Source organism: Balaenoptera borealis, assembly GCF_965194805.1.
Source record: "Balaenoptera borealis genome assembly, chromosome: 5".
Classification (NCBI taxonomy): domain Eukaryota; kingdom Metazoa; phylum Chordata; class Mammalia; order Artiodactyla; family Balaenopteridae; genus Balaenoptera; species Balaenoptera borealis.
The window spans coordinates 52444025-52458425 of NC_138862.1; the positions used below are offsets into that span (position 1 = coordinate 52444025).

General features: G+C 39.5%; 1 pseudogene across 1 annotated transcript; it reads left to right on the plus strand.

Annotated features, from left to right (window-relative positions):
* The first annotated feature begins 204 nt into the window (after positions 1–204).
* On the plus strand, positions 205–10274 carry LOC309628782 (calcium-binding mitochondrial carrier protein SCaMC-2 pseudogene; annotated as a pseudogene). The gene has a single exon. The product of its transcript is annotated as a calcium-binding mitochondrial carrier protein SCaMC-2 pseudogene (transcript).
* The last annotated feature ends 4127 nt before the right edge of the window (positions 10275–14401 follow it).

Consider the following 14401-nt stretch of genomic DNA (forward strand, 5'->3'; position numbering starts at 1 on the left):
CCAAAGAGAGCAGAGAAATGAAAAGGCAGCTAAAAGCAGGGTGGTGGGATTACGAGATTTTCCTGTTTTGTATGTGATGTTATTTGTACATGTTAAAGTTAACAGTGCATGTTTGTATGAATCATACAGGAGAGGTGGAAAACATGAAGATTTCATGATTCAGATGAGAGGATAAATCCAAGTGGGAAGTCCCTGATAAGAACAAGAGTAAAGGGTGCAGGATGCAAGAGGATAAGTTGCAGGACTACCCCCTTGATAGAAGAGAAGCAGGGACTCCTTGTCCTTTGTAAAAAGTGGAAAAAAGAGAGTATGGTACGCAAACAGAGTATAGGCACCTCCTCTAACAGTTTTCAAATCCAATGAGTTCTCAGGTGAAGGGTGAGGTGAAGCAGGGATATCTTGAGTGAGCAGGGCTTGATGCATATATCGCAGTGGCCAAGTGCAAAATGAAAATGCAAGGACCTTTGTTGCAAAAGCAGGAAAAAAAGCACTAGAAGTACTCGATATAAACGTTTCCTTTCTTCTGCTGTCTTTCTCTCAGCTTGCCATTATGTATTTTCTTTGTCATATAATGCCACTCTAAGTAAAGAAAAATTAAAATATTAAATTACTAGCACTTAATTTAAGCATTTCTTTTTATATTGTACAATGTCAGTTTTAACTGGAAATATAAAGGCACTAACTCATTTAAAGAATTACTGAAATTATACAATTTGTATTCCGGAGTTAATCCCTGGAGGGTGCCTCAAAATGACTAGAAAAGACAATGAAAACTAGATTCAGGAAGGTTGGAAGGCAGAAAAGATGCCCTGCCGGCCATGGAGTCAGCAGGGGGAGTGCTCCCTTGGGAACTGGTATACTCATGAGGCCAATGCAAACACTTATTTGTGCCTAAGGGCCAATGCTTGTGGCTCAGGACATACGTGCTGGGCAACTTTTCCTGCCTGCTGCTAGACTGATGTATTGCAACCTGAAGGGGGGTGGGGAGGGGTGGTGGTGATCTGGAAAAGTTGAGCCAGGCGCCTCCTCTTCCCATAGGCCTGCCGCCGCAACCATGGTGAACAGGCAGTACCCAGGGTCTTTAAACCCCTGTGCATGCACGGATGCATCCTCAGTACTCAGGATGCACTGGATCAAGGGTGGGCTAGGGGCCTTCTCCCACCCACACCTAGTCTCAGCCTGGCCACCCTCTGGATGCATGTGTAACTGTCAACCTAGGGTGAGATGGTTGCCACCGCAACCCATCCAAGGCGCTTGTGTGGGGAGAAGGGCAATAGCAAACAAAGGCCTCTCCCAACTAACACAACCTAGTCGCTGCCCCAGGGAGAGAGTAACATCCTTCCTGGATGGGGAGGCTGGGCAAGGGTATGGGGTGTCAGGGACAGTAGATGGCATAGAACCCATTCCCAGGAGGCAGGGAGGTGGCAAGAGACAGGATTATGCATAAACCAAGACTCCAAGGGCCTGCCAACTGCTCCATTGTCTCATAGGACTTCATTTACCAAACATAAGGTCTAAGATAACATTATTAAGAGTTTCAAGACAACAATGAGACGCAATCACAGGCCATTAAGCCAGAGTTCGGTGCGTGGTTTCTGAGCGTAAGGCTTTGTGTGTTTGCACTGGTTGTGTATCCATGAAGATGATCCTGTGTGGAAGGATTTGAAAGAGATCATTGGCTAGGTGCAGGTATGTTGGCTTACTCTTTGTAAAGCCAAATCCATCAGCACAGCTTAAATGGGAGACATTTCTCTGTGAATTTTGCATGTTTCTGCATATTTTGCAAGCAGAGGCACTGATTGCCTTTAATTCAAGACCGTTTTTTCAAGGATGTCTGGATAGTCAACAGCCTTGAAAGACAGAGATATTGTATTTATCCAAAGCAAAGTGGAAGCATGCTTTTGCCCATTATGAAAGATCCAGACTACCGAATCTCAGGATTCCCCTCCTGAAAGCAGCTCATGATGTGTGCAGCTGTTATCTAGCCTGCCTCACGTCTACCTGTGGGAACTGGATCTTAGAGAACTGCCCCTACACTTACCCCAAAATGCTGACACTCTGGCTACCAGTCAGGCCATCATTCATCTCTGACCCAGGAATTGCATATCTTTTAACAGCATCCATTAATATGTGGTAGACTAACTTGTTAGCTTGCAAGTAAGGTAAAAATTCTACTTCTTCTTTTCTTTTTTTAAATTTATTTATTTATTTTTGGCTGCATTGGGTCTTCGTTGCTGTGCGTGGGCTCTCTCTAGTTGTGGCGAGCGGGGGTTACTCTTCGTTGTGGTGTGTGAGCTTCTCACTGTGGTGGCTTCTCCTGTTGCAGAGCACAGGCTCTAGGCACATGAGCTTCAGTAGTTGTGGCACACAGGCTCAGTAGTTGTGGCACTCAGGCTCTAGAGCGCAGGCTCAGTAGTTGTGGCACATGGGCTTAGTTGCTCCGCGGCATGTGGGATCATCCTGGACCAGGGATCGAACCTGTGTCCCCTGCATTGGCAGGTGGATTCTTAACCACTGTGCCACCGGGGAAGTCCCAAAATTCTATTTCTTGATACTTTTCCTTTAGTTATGTCCTCTCTGATAAAGACTTCCCAAGAATAATTGAATTTGCAAAATACACTCTAAAATCCAGGTCATTGTCATTCCCCTGTTAGCAGATATAGTAAATGGAAGCATCCTGTCTGGAAAAAATAAAGTTTCTGGCTACTAAAACCGTGATTCACAAAGTGTGTTTCATTGGATCATAATCAGTGATACATACATATACATAAAGTCACCTATATGATATAAATTCAAAGTAATGTTTTACTACAGAAGTTCTAAGATTAATGAAGTGTGCACACTTTTTCTTCATACATCAGTAATGATTGAGCATTATTCTCAATAGAAGTGTATGTATTCACATGTAAATTGAATAACTCACTGTTGTGATAATGTTATATACATTATAAAACACACAAAAATAAAATGAAATAGAAATATTATAAAAATAAATATTAAAAAATGTTCTCAAGTTTCCTTCCTACCTCCTATTGAATTATCTTGTGCACCCTATGATACTGATGCACCCCATTTGGAGACTGTGTTTTAATGTGTTTGATATACATTACAAATCTGCAAAAGAAGATGTATCATGTGCAGAGTTTCTCCAACATTTGTAACCATGGAAGTTTCCCCTCCACTCCAGGAATGTTTTAAGATGAGTGTTTCTTAAAAGGTGCCTTAAAAATATTGATCTATTCTCCAAAGGTTGCAAACTGGTGACCTAGAGCAGTCTCATTTATTTCAATTGAGTTTGTATGACTTTATTAGCAATGTAGCTAGTCTCCAGTTTACCTACTCATAGTATTTCTGTTTGCATTAGAAATCTCCTTTACTCATTCATCTATCTAACATGTAAAGTTTTTTTAGTTTTTTACCACCACCGCGACTGGTTTTAAACATCACATGACGTTCAGTGGGAAGCTTCATGGTCTTTGAAGAGCATAATTTCTTCATAGTGAACAGATAATTTTGGCCAGGGAGAGTAGGTGATAGCTTGCTTGAGTTGGACCTACACCAAATTGTTGTGCATGATAAGAGAATAGTTAATGCCCCTCCCCACTACTGTTTTAGGATTTTTTGTGCCAAAAACAGGATATTTATGATTTTAACATTACAGCTTTAGCCTATGGCCGAGCTTGAGGAAGACAGCTGCTGGCTGATACAATAATTAAAGAATAAGAGACATTAGTTTGTCATTTCTCTTTTGTCACCAACCCCATCAGCAAGAGACAAATTATTCACACAGATTAAGAATGTTAAGTTTACTTCAGAGTTATCTTATTGGATTTCAAATCAGCTTAGAAAAGAAAATAAAGCTTAAATATTTCTCAAATTCTTACAATGAGGGTAAATTAAACATTTCAGAGTATAATAACTGAATCATATTAATCCAGTGAAATTTGCATTGCTTCTGTGATCCAGTGAAAGAAAGGCAAGAAGAGAGAAAGAAATTACACAAACATCAGGTTTAGTGCCTTCTTTTACTTGAAATGTTTTCAAATGTTAGCAAGAAAAGGGAAACATTTTGCAAGGTTTTGTGCCAACTGGAATTGTACTGACATTCATTCTATTCCCACAGGGAAAGAGTGAATGAGACAGTAATTGATTTCTTCCAAGAGGATCCATCACCCATGACTCTCACTGTTCTTATACATCATTAGTCAGACAAAAGAAAGTTTCCTAATGGGGTTTTAGATTCTCTTGAATCAAAAAAAAAAAAAAAAATGCATTTCCAGATGTTTTAATTATTAAATTTCAAAATTGTAAGAAACATCATGTTTTTATTATTCTCAACTAACCGATAAAGAGTCATTTAGCATGAAATTTAATTAAAAAGTGGAACTAATATTGGACAGAATCAAAATAGAAGGTCTAATGAATAAGGTATCTAGAATGAAGTTTTTGCCATAGGTACAGCACAGTTATGGAGGGGTCAAAATAGTGTAATTAATTACCCTACATAGGGGAATGTATTGGAGACAGATGAAAGATAAGACATTTAAATGACTGAGCAACCCGGAAGCTGCCCATCCCGCCAGCTTGCCGGCACCTGGAGTCCGCGCTACTGGACTGAGGACACCTGCGTGTCTTCCGTGCTCTCCCCGCTGGCCCGTCGCCCCTGCCTCGCGCCCGATGGTGAACAGTGTGTTGTGCCGCTGCGTGCTTTCCCCGCCGCCGGACGCCACCGCCACCTCCTAGTCGGCCGCCTCATCGCCGGCGCCCGTGGACCCTTGCGGCGGCGCCGTCTGCGGGGGCCCGGACCACCGGCTGCGCCTTTGGAGCCTTTTCCAGACTCTCGACGTCAACCGCGAAGGCCGCCTGTGTGTCAACGACCTGGCCGTGAGACTTCGGCTCCTGGCACTGCACCGCACAGAGGGCGAGCTCCGGAAAACTGTACAAGCTGGCGACAAAGACCTCGATGGGCAGCTAGACTTTGAAGAGTTTGCCCATTATCTCCAAGATCACGAGAAGAAACTGAGGCTGGTATTCAAGAGTTTGGACAAGAAGAATGATGGACGGATCGACGCGCAGGAGATCATGCAGTCCCTGCGGGACCTGGGAGTCAAGATATCTGAACAGCAGGCAGAAAAAATCCTCAAGAGCATGGACAAGAATGGTACGATGACCATCAACTGGAACGAGTGGCGAGACTATCACCTCCTGCATCCCTTGGAAAACATCCCTGAGATCATCCTGTACTGGAAGCATTCCACGATCTTTGATATGGGTGAGAATCTGACGGTCCCCGATGAGTTCACGGTGGAGGAGAGGCAGACAGGGATGTGGTGGAGACACCTGGTGGCCGGCGGTGGGGCGGGGGCCGTATCGAGAACCTGCACGCCCCCCCTGGACAGACTCAAGGTGCTCATGCAGGTCCATGCCTCCCGCAGGAACAACATGTGCATCGTGGGTGGCTTCACCCAGATGATTCGAGAAGGAAGGGCCAAATCACTCTGGCGCGGCAACGGCATCAACGTCCTCAAAATTGCCCCCGAGTCGGCCACCAAGTTCATGGCCTATGACGCAGATCAAGCGTCTTGGAGTGACCAAGAGACTCTGAAGATTCACGAGAGACTTGTGGCAGGGTCCTTGGCAGGGGCCATTGCCCAGAGCAGCAGCTACCCGATGGAGGTCCTGAAGACCGGCATGGCCCTGCGTAAGACAGGCCAGTACTCGGGCATGCTGGATTGTGCATGCTGTGGACTGCATTAAAGTCTGTTTCTGACACCCTGGGGATTCGTGTCCAATCCCAACTGGGGCAAAGTGGGACCAGCCTCACATTCCACTGATGCAACATATCACGCTGCTTGGAGCCTATTTATTTCGTATTTATTTGAACAGAGTTATATCCTAACTATTTTTATAGATTTGTTTAATTAATAGCCTGTCATTTTCAAGTTCATTTTTTATTCATATTTATGTTCCTGGTTGACTGCACCTTCCCAACACCTGCGAGGTGGGGTGGAAAGAGGAAGGAGGGGGCCGTGGGAGTGACCCTTCTTGATGCTGCATCGTGTCTGTCCAAAGAAATTCCTCTCGGAACTGGTGACAGAAGAAAGGCAAGAAGGCAGAAGGGCCCTGATCATGGTGAGACAGTCCTTTGTCAGGGCAGGGCAGGGCCAGCACCTAGGAAGCCTTAGGATCTGAGGGTTTGATCAGTGGGCAGGAAGAGTGGGGGAAATCTCAACCCTGTTGAAGATGGAGGTCCAAATCACTTCTTGGACTGGGAGGGATTTCTTTATTCACCCTTTTTGAAGGACAAGGCAGTGAGGTGCCTATCACTGTGAGTTTGGGGTGGGGGCCAGAGGAGAGGGAGGCCGGCTCCCCACCCATACCTGTGAAGTGGGCTCCCTCTGTCCTGGACCCCCCTCTACCCCTGCTCAATAACGCTGGTCAACGTGCCACAGCACAGTCACACTTCCATTCACTGGAACAGCCTGATGAGGACAATTTAAATAGGATGCAAAGGTCAATGCAAGATTTATTGTTATATGTAAATAGAGTTATAACTGGAATTGGTGACAAAGCAAATTAAGAAAGAATTGGAAGTTGTCATGTAAGACAGCCTTCTAACAAAGTTGTTTCAGAGATGAAAAAATAAATAAATGATTGATCAGTAAACAGGGTAAGGTAGACATAGAAATTGTCTATCATAAGTGTTTTTAGTTCATTTCCAGATTTCTCTCTTAAACCTTCAAGACTTTAAGAGGGCCTGTCTGGTACTCCCTAACTTATTGTAGCACTTGAACTGGAAAACTATAGTAAACCACTGAAAGGAATTAGAGCCAGAGACGATGATAAGCATGCAGTCTCATATTCAACAAAAAAAATCAATGAACTTGCATTAGGTTTTAAATTGTTCCTGTTTATACCCAGTAGAACCTCAGAAAGGAGAGTGCAAAATCTTATCATCTTACCAGCGTGCATTCTCTCTGCTGTTTTCTCTCCCTCTCTCTGTCTCTCCATATATATATATTTGTTTCTTTTATATTATGTCTCAGTGGGAGCAAGACAAAATCCTCTTTGAAGTTGCCATCACAGTGTATTTTTGTGGGCTTCTACTTATGGCAGGCTTACATGGCCTAGGATGAAGAATCATATACGGTAGAGCCACTTGTCTATAACAAAGTACAAAGGCAGGGGGTAGAAGCAAGATATCAGTTGAACAGTAGGACTTTCATTTCAAGATCTATTTCTTGAAATGTAGAACACTGGCTCTCTCTTTTTTTGCTCATGCTGCTAAGGTGGTGACTAAATTAATAATTTGATTGCAAGGTATGAAGTTTATTAATAAGGAGCATGGGAGAGGCAAATAAGAACGAGATTACAGAACAGTGCTGACAGTAGTTAGTATCAAGCATTAAAGCCACCCCCTCTGCACAATTAAATTCAGTGCTGAACATTTGGAAACAATAGAAGCTAATAAAAAATTGGCTCGGCCTTCCCAAAGTGAGGGAAATGCAAAGCTATGTAGATACTTTCAAAGCTATATAAATACTTGGAAGTGATGATAGCAGAAGTCAAGGTAATGGGCTCATGATTAAACTGACATGAAGAATCTCCAGCTGGAATGATGCAATTCCAAAAAGCAATGTTAGTAGCACTGACTGGGCATCCAAGGACTGATCTATTCTGGTGCAAATACTGAACAGCCTGATTTGAGTTTCTAACTTTGTTCCTCAAAGAGGTGTCAAAATTATTGTAACAATGTTGATTTTCTGCTTTTCCCTACCCTGTAGCCACAAGCATAAGTTCCATCCACAGTATAAGAATGTATGTTTACAATTATAATTCCTGAGTTTGGGAACATTGTTCCTATGTTTCCTTACTTAAAAGAGTATCTGAGTAACCCAAACTCTAATCACTAACCATACCGAATGTCCATGTTAACTCACGCAGTCCTAACTTTATTTCATCTCAGCATAGCTATTTTCTGCTGATGAATTAAATAGCAAAATGTTGTTTCAGGGTGTGTTTTAAGGTTGTGCCCTAGAGAGAAATTCAAGAATCAGTTTAGTCAACAGAGCTGCATTTCCTAGCCTACATTTGATTGAATGTGTTCTGTCCACAAAGTGCTTTGGAGCAAAGATGGTAGGTGATATATAATAACTAAATAGACAGAACTATATTGGGGCATTTAGGGTCGAAACAGGAGAAACATGCCCATTTATAGATGTTGCCATCAGGCTGTTCGAAGGGAAACTGATACAAAACGTGTTGTCAATAAGAGCAGATTCAATAACTCATTGTTATTAATATAAGCCAAAATCAATCACTTGGGGAAATATCATTTTTAAATGTTTATTTGATCATCAGGTTTTGTACCCAAAGTAGCCATATTTATTAATTTCCTTTCTCCACATCAGTTTTTATCCCATTTTAGTCTTCTGCATTAATAATATGTAGAAGCACACATTACTACACATTAATAATATGTAGAAGTACACATCACCTCCTTTCAACAAACTTAAATTGCTGATAATCTCTAAAAATGCCAGGAACAGAACTATCCTGTTGATACCCATCAGCCCAGAATTAGTGGAAATAATATTATTATTTTAAGTCACTAAGTTTTGGGGGTGATTTTTATGTTGCAACATATATCTAAAAACTTAACATAGAAATAAATAAAACATTTTGAAATTTGTTCAGATTTTTTAAAATGTTTCACATAGATAAAATGTGACCTCCCAAATTAATATTACAGCTCAGTCTCCCATGATATATGGATGGAAAAAATCATACACACACACACAATGCCCACACATACACTCATTCTCACGCACACACTATATTATTAAACAGAACTAACTCAAACATTAAAAGAACAATAAATACTACGAATAAGAGTGGTTCATCCCAGCAAAGCAACTGCAATGCTAGGAGTATGATGGAGATCTGAATAATGAGGCATTCTCACATATAATCAGAGGGGGAATAAACTGAAACAGCCTTTGGGAAGGCAATATACCAATATCGAAATTTAACATACATATGCTTTTTTATCTAGTAATTCCATTATTAGGTACTTATCTGATGGGAAGGCTGAAATAAAACTATGGCCTAGGACTTCCCTGGTGGCGCAGTGGTTAAGAATCTGCCTGCCAGTGCGAGGGACACGGGTTCAATCCCTGGTCTGGGAAGATCCCACATGCCGCAAAGCAACAAAGCCCGTGCGTCACAACTACTGAGTCTGCACTCTAGAGCCCGTAAGCCACAACTACTGAACCCAAGTGCCACAACTACTGAAGCCCGTGCGCCCAGAGCCCCTGCTCCGCAACAAGAGAAACCACCGCAATGAAAAGCCCATGCACCGCAACGAAGAGTAGCCCCCGCTCACCGCAACTAGAGAAAGCCTGCGCACAGCAACGAAGACCCAACGCAGCCAAAAATAAATAAATAAAAATTTTAAAATATGGCCTAATATATACAAGGTAGATTATTGATTGTGGCATTGTGTGTAAGAGTAAATAACTGAAAAATAAAATCTAAATACCCATAAATAAGAAAATGATTGATTTATTTTTAAAATCCTTATTAGGCAAAAGTTTACAATGAATTAAATAAGTGCTTAATATCTCTAAGATGGATTAACTGAGGGAAAAAAGTATGTTATAAAATGATATAGAATACAGTGAGTTGTTGATACTATCTGTATAAAAAGTGTATATGCCTTTTCTTGAACTTGCATACAAAATTTTAAGAAAGAAACACAAGAAAACATTAAAGATATTACAGTAATTAATTTGGTTAGTAGGATGGGGAAAGAGGAGAGAGAAGAGAGAAGTTTACTATTTATATTAAACATTTCTATTTGTCTTTAATTGTTATATTCATGAATAGATGATAGATAGATAGATAGATAGATAGATAGATAGATAGATAGATAGATAGATAGTTAGACATTCCATGTTTATGCATTGATCTCAGCACTTTCTGATGCATTTACTTACTTTCCTCAAGTACCTCCTGTCATCATTTTTGTTGGTAGGCAAGGGTTTTTCATAGTATCTCTCTTTTAATAAAATTTAACAGATTTTATTAAATTTCTTTATCTATTAAAAGAGAGACAATACAAATGTGTACTTTTGAAACAATTACTTCACTTCTAGAAATATACTTTAAGACAATGTTTTGTAAACTATAATTTTATTAATTAGTGGGTGGGGAAAGCAATTTATCAAGTAAAAGTCAACATTTTATGTAGAATAGAATAGAATAGAATAGAATAGAATAGAATAGAATAGAATAGAATAGAATAGAATAGAATAGAATCAAACAAGAAAATACAAATTTCATGAGATGTAGAAAGGGTGAGAACTGTGTTGGGAAACTTTTGATGTATACGAGCATATGTTTGCACATGCATGGATTGTGATGAATACTCACAACTTAAGGTTTTACCTTTAAATAATGAACCAGCAGCCAGCCACAAGCATGCTGCTACTTTGCCATAGATTGTGATTATTGGCTGAGTAGACTGTACTACCCTGAGCCTTGTTTGCTTTATGTATTTCAGTGCTATGTTACTTGGTGCTAAGTGAGAACTTAAAACTCTAACAACAAGAAAAAGCTTAATAACTTACCAAAGCATAATTTTTGGAGCCCTTTACAGAGTTGAAGCCACAAGGAAACTTGATAACCTATATTTCAAAAGGAAAAAAGCCCCTTTGAGAAGTAAAGCACATGGCTTCATTTTGTGTAGTACAAGACAGGAAGAGAGGAAGAAGGTAGTCTCCATAAAAGCAAGTAAGAAGGAAACAATTGAAATTTAACAAATTAATAATGACTCACTGTGAGCTAGTTTAACAGTTTAGAATACTTGGCAGCCTCACATGTAAGGGGAATTTTCATCCATTCTCCAGGTCTTTTTCACAGGCCTCCATGGGGCCCTCACAGAAAATTAGTGGCAAAGCAGAAGACCTGTGAATGCCATCTGGGTGGTGTGGACATCAAGGGTTGGAGTAGGTTTGAGAGTTGAGTAGAAGCACCTAGAGGCACCGTTCGTGCTTCAGGACTCTCATAAGTATGAAATGGTGATCAGCGGCCACTGTAGGACAGGCACAGAATCTGCCCTTATCTTGGAACCTTCTCTCATACGAGACAAGTCTGCTGTTAAGGAAGGAGCGGAAGACCTCCTATTCACCAAGACTTGCCATGACACTTGGCAAGATCAACTACCACTGGGTTGGCCTGTACTAACAGGCAAAAGCCATCTGCCAGTGGGAGAGAAGCAGGATACCTAAACATGCTCAAGAGCCTGCACTGATACAAGCAGAATTCATTGCAATGGGAGAGGAGAGAAGAGTTCAGGAAACATTTTTAAGGATGGAGAATTGGTTGTTTGCCTCTAGGGGAGGAGCAGAAATACTGAGAAAGTCTCACCATTACACTTTACTTGAAATGTTATAATAATATTTGAAAGTAGACTCTTATGAATCCAAGATCTATATTATAAAAGTGTAGAGGTTCCTTAAAAAACTAAAAATAGAGTTACCATATGATCCAGCAATCCCACTCCTGGACATATATCTGGAAAAGATGAAAACTCTAATTCAAAAAGATATGTGCACCCCAATGTTCATGGCAGCACTATTTACAATAGCCAAGACACGGAAACAACCAAAATGTCCATCAACAGATGAATGGATATAGAAGATGTGGTATATACATATACAATGGAATATTATTCATCCATAAAAAAGGATGAAATAATGCCATTTGCAGCAACATGGATGGACCTAGAGATTATCATACTAAGTAAGTCAGACAGAGAAGGACAAATCATATGATACCACTTATATGTGGAATCTAAAAGAAAATTATACAAATGAACTTATTTACAAAACAGAAATAGACTCAGACGTAGAAAACAAACTTATGGTTACCAAAGGGGAAAGCTGGGGGGGGATAAATTAAGAGGTTGGGATTAACATATATACATCATTATGTATAAAATAGATGAACAACAAGGATATACTGTATAGCTCAGGGAACTATATTCAATATCTTGTAATAACCTATAAGGGAAAAGAATCTGAAAAAGAGTATATATAACTGAATCACTTTGCTCTATACCTAAAACTTTGTAAATCAACTCTACTTCAATTTAAAAATAAATAAATAATTTTTTAAAAACTGTTTTTTTAAAAAGGTCTATATTGTAAACTCTAGAGCATACTTTCTCAACTTTGGCACTACTGACATTTTGAGCCAGATAATTTTTTGAGCCAGATACTGCCCTTGCATTATAGTATGTTTAGTAGGATTCCTGACCACTGCTGTCTAGATGCCAGTAGCATCCCCCAGTTGTGACAGCCAAAAAGGTCTCCAGTATTGTCAAATAGTCACAGATGTAGAGACCCACTGGCCTAGATCAATTAGATAGATAGAAGGATAGATAGATAGATAGATGATAGATAGATAGATAGATAGATAGATAGATAGATAGATAGATAGATAGATAGAGTTTAACCATAAGCTAATAAAGAAGATAAAATTGAATCATAAAAATAGTCAATTCTTAAAGAGGCAGGAAAGAGAAAAAAGGAACATAGATGGGTCAAAGAGAAAATAAATAACAATATAGTATTATTTAATGATTTAAGCACCCCCAAATAAAAGTTAAGAATTGTATTCCCATTTAATCTCAAAGCACCTCTCCAAAGTTGGCATTCTGGGTATCTCACATGTCAGTGAAGGTGTGGTGATACCTAACCCTCATCCCTGAACCCCTTGTTTTCCCCTCTGTATAGGTCCCCACCTAGAGTAATGACCTCAGATTTTTAAATAGATCACTTAACTCTTCACCAAAAATTCAGGGCTTAGTACCATCCATCAAAAAAAAAAAAAGTAATTTTTTGTTTTGCTAATAGGTGTTTTATTTATTCCAGGTTCACTTCTTAAGATGAATTTTGACATTACATCATCTGCTTTTCCCATAGGGTCCATACAGATCTTAATGAGGACAGGGAACTTAGTCTGTTTTGTTCAATAATCATGTTCAAGTATTTAGAATAGTGCCTGGGACAGTGCCTGGAACATAGAACTCAAGGAAAAATATTTGTTGAATGAATGAATAATTGAAATTATACAGTAATAGGTATTTAATTTCCCCTTGAATTTTATCTACCACTTCCTTATAAAGAAAAGACTTCACCTCTCATTTTATGGTTTTTGTTATAATTTTTATCCCCATTACAGATAAAATAAAGATTAACTTACTGACGTATATTTTTGAGTAGAAATTATTACCCAAAACATAGTTATCATTGCCTAGAAAGAATGTACTTTTTAAACAATTCAGAATACAATATTCCAGCCCTCTAAGAAACTAAAACTTATTTATGGGATACAAAAAACTGAATATATCTAGAGAATAGCTACAATTTATCAGTCAGTAGAGAACAATCTACTATAAAAATGAAAGACGTGATGTGAATGTTATAGAGAGTGAATCCAGGGAGAATTCCTAGAAAGTTATTTTTTGAATAAAATGTTGAATAAGGTGTTGGAACATGGGTTATCAGCTCAGAAAACAAAGGGTATTCTCTAAAGATTAAAAAGCTGACACTAAACATTAGACAATTTAAGCAAATTTTGTTAGAGTGGAGCAAAATATTAGGAATGAAAAACAAAAAGGAAATATGGAGGCATAAGAAAAATTATAGAAGTTCAACACTAAGGTGAGAATATGAGGGAGTTTGCCAATAAATTCAAATACATGGAATAAGAATTTAGAATTGAATTAACAATATCTTCTAAATTGTTTAGTAAATGTCATTAAGATTCTTCTTAAATATATAGCTTTGGTGCACAGTAAGTCAATTCATTTATACATCCTTCTACACCAAACAATGATGAATATATATAAAAAGTGAAATCCTAAAAGAAAAACACGCCTTAAAACTATCGTAACTGTCTCTGTAAGAAAGAAATGTAACAAAATTATGCATTACTGAGTCGAAGTGATCCATGCATAGGCGTGCCAGGCTCCAGTTTAGAAAAATGCAGTGGCAGATGGGAATTCAGCTCCTGCAGGATCACAGGGGCTAAAGTCCTGAATACTGGACAGGAAATCAGATGTCAGTGTTTAACAGCTCAAGATCTGATGGAAATCTGCTTGGGTTCAGCTCCACCACTAACTAACTAGCTATGACCCTGGGTAAAATGGGTAAGTTAATAACTATCCCATAGGAGTTGCATGAGGATAAATTGAGCTGACACAGGTAGGGCACTCAGAAGAGTACCTAGACATCCAGGTACTAGAACCCACCCTTTCTCATTCATTTAAAGATACAGCTCCAACATTACTCCACTCCCTTCACATTGAGTTTGTGCTTTCTGCTTTCTGCTG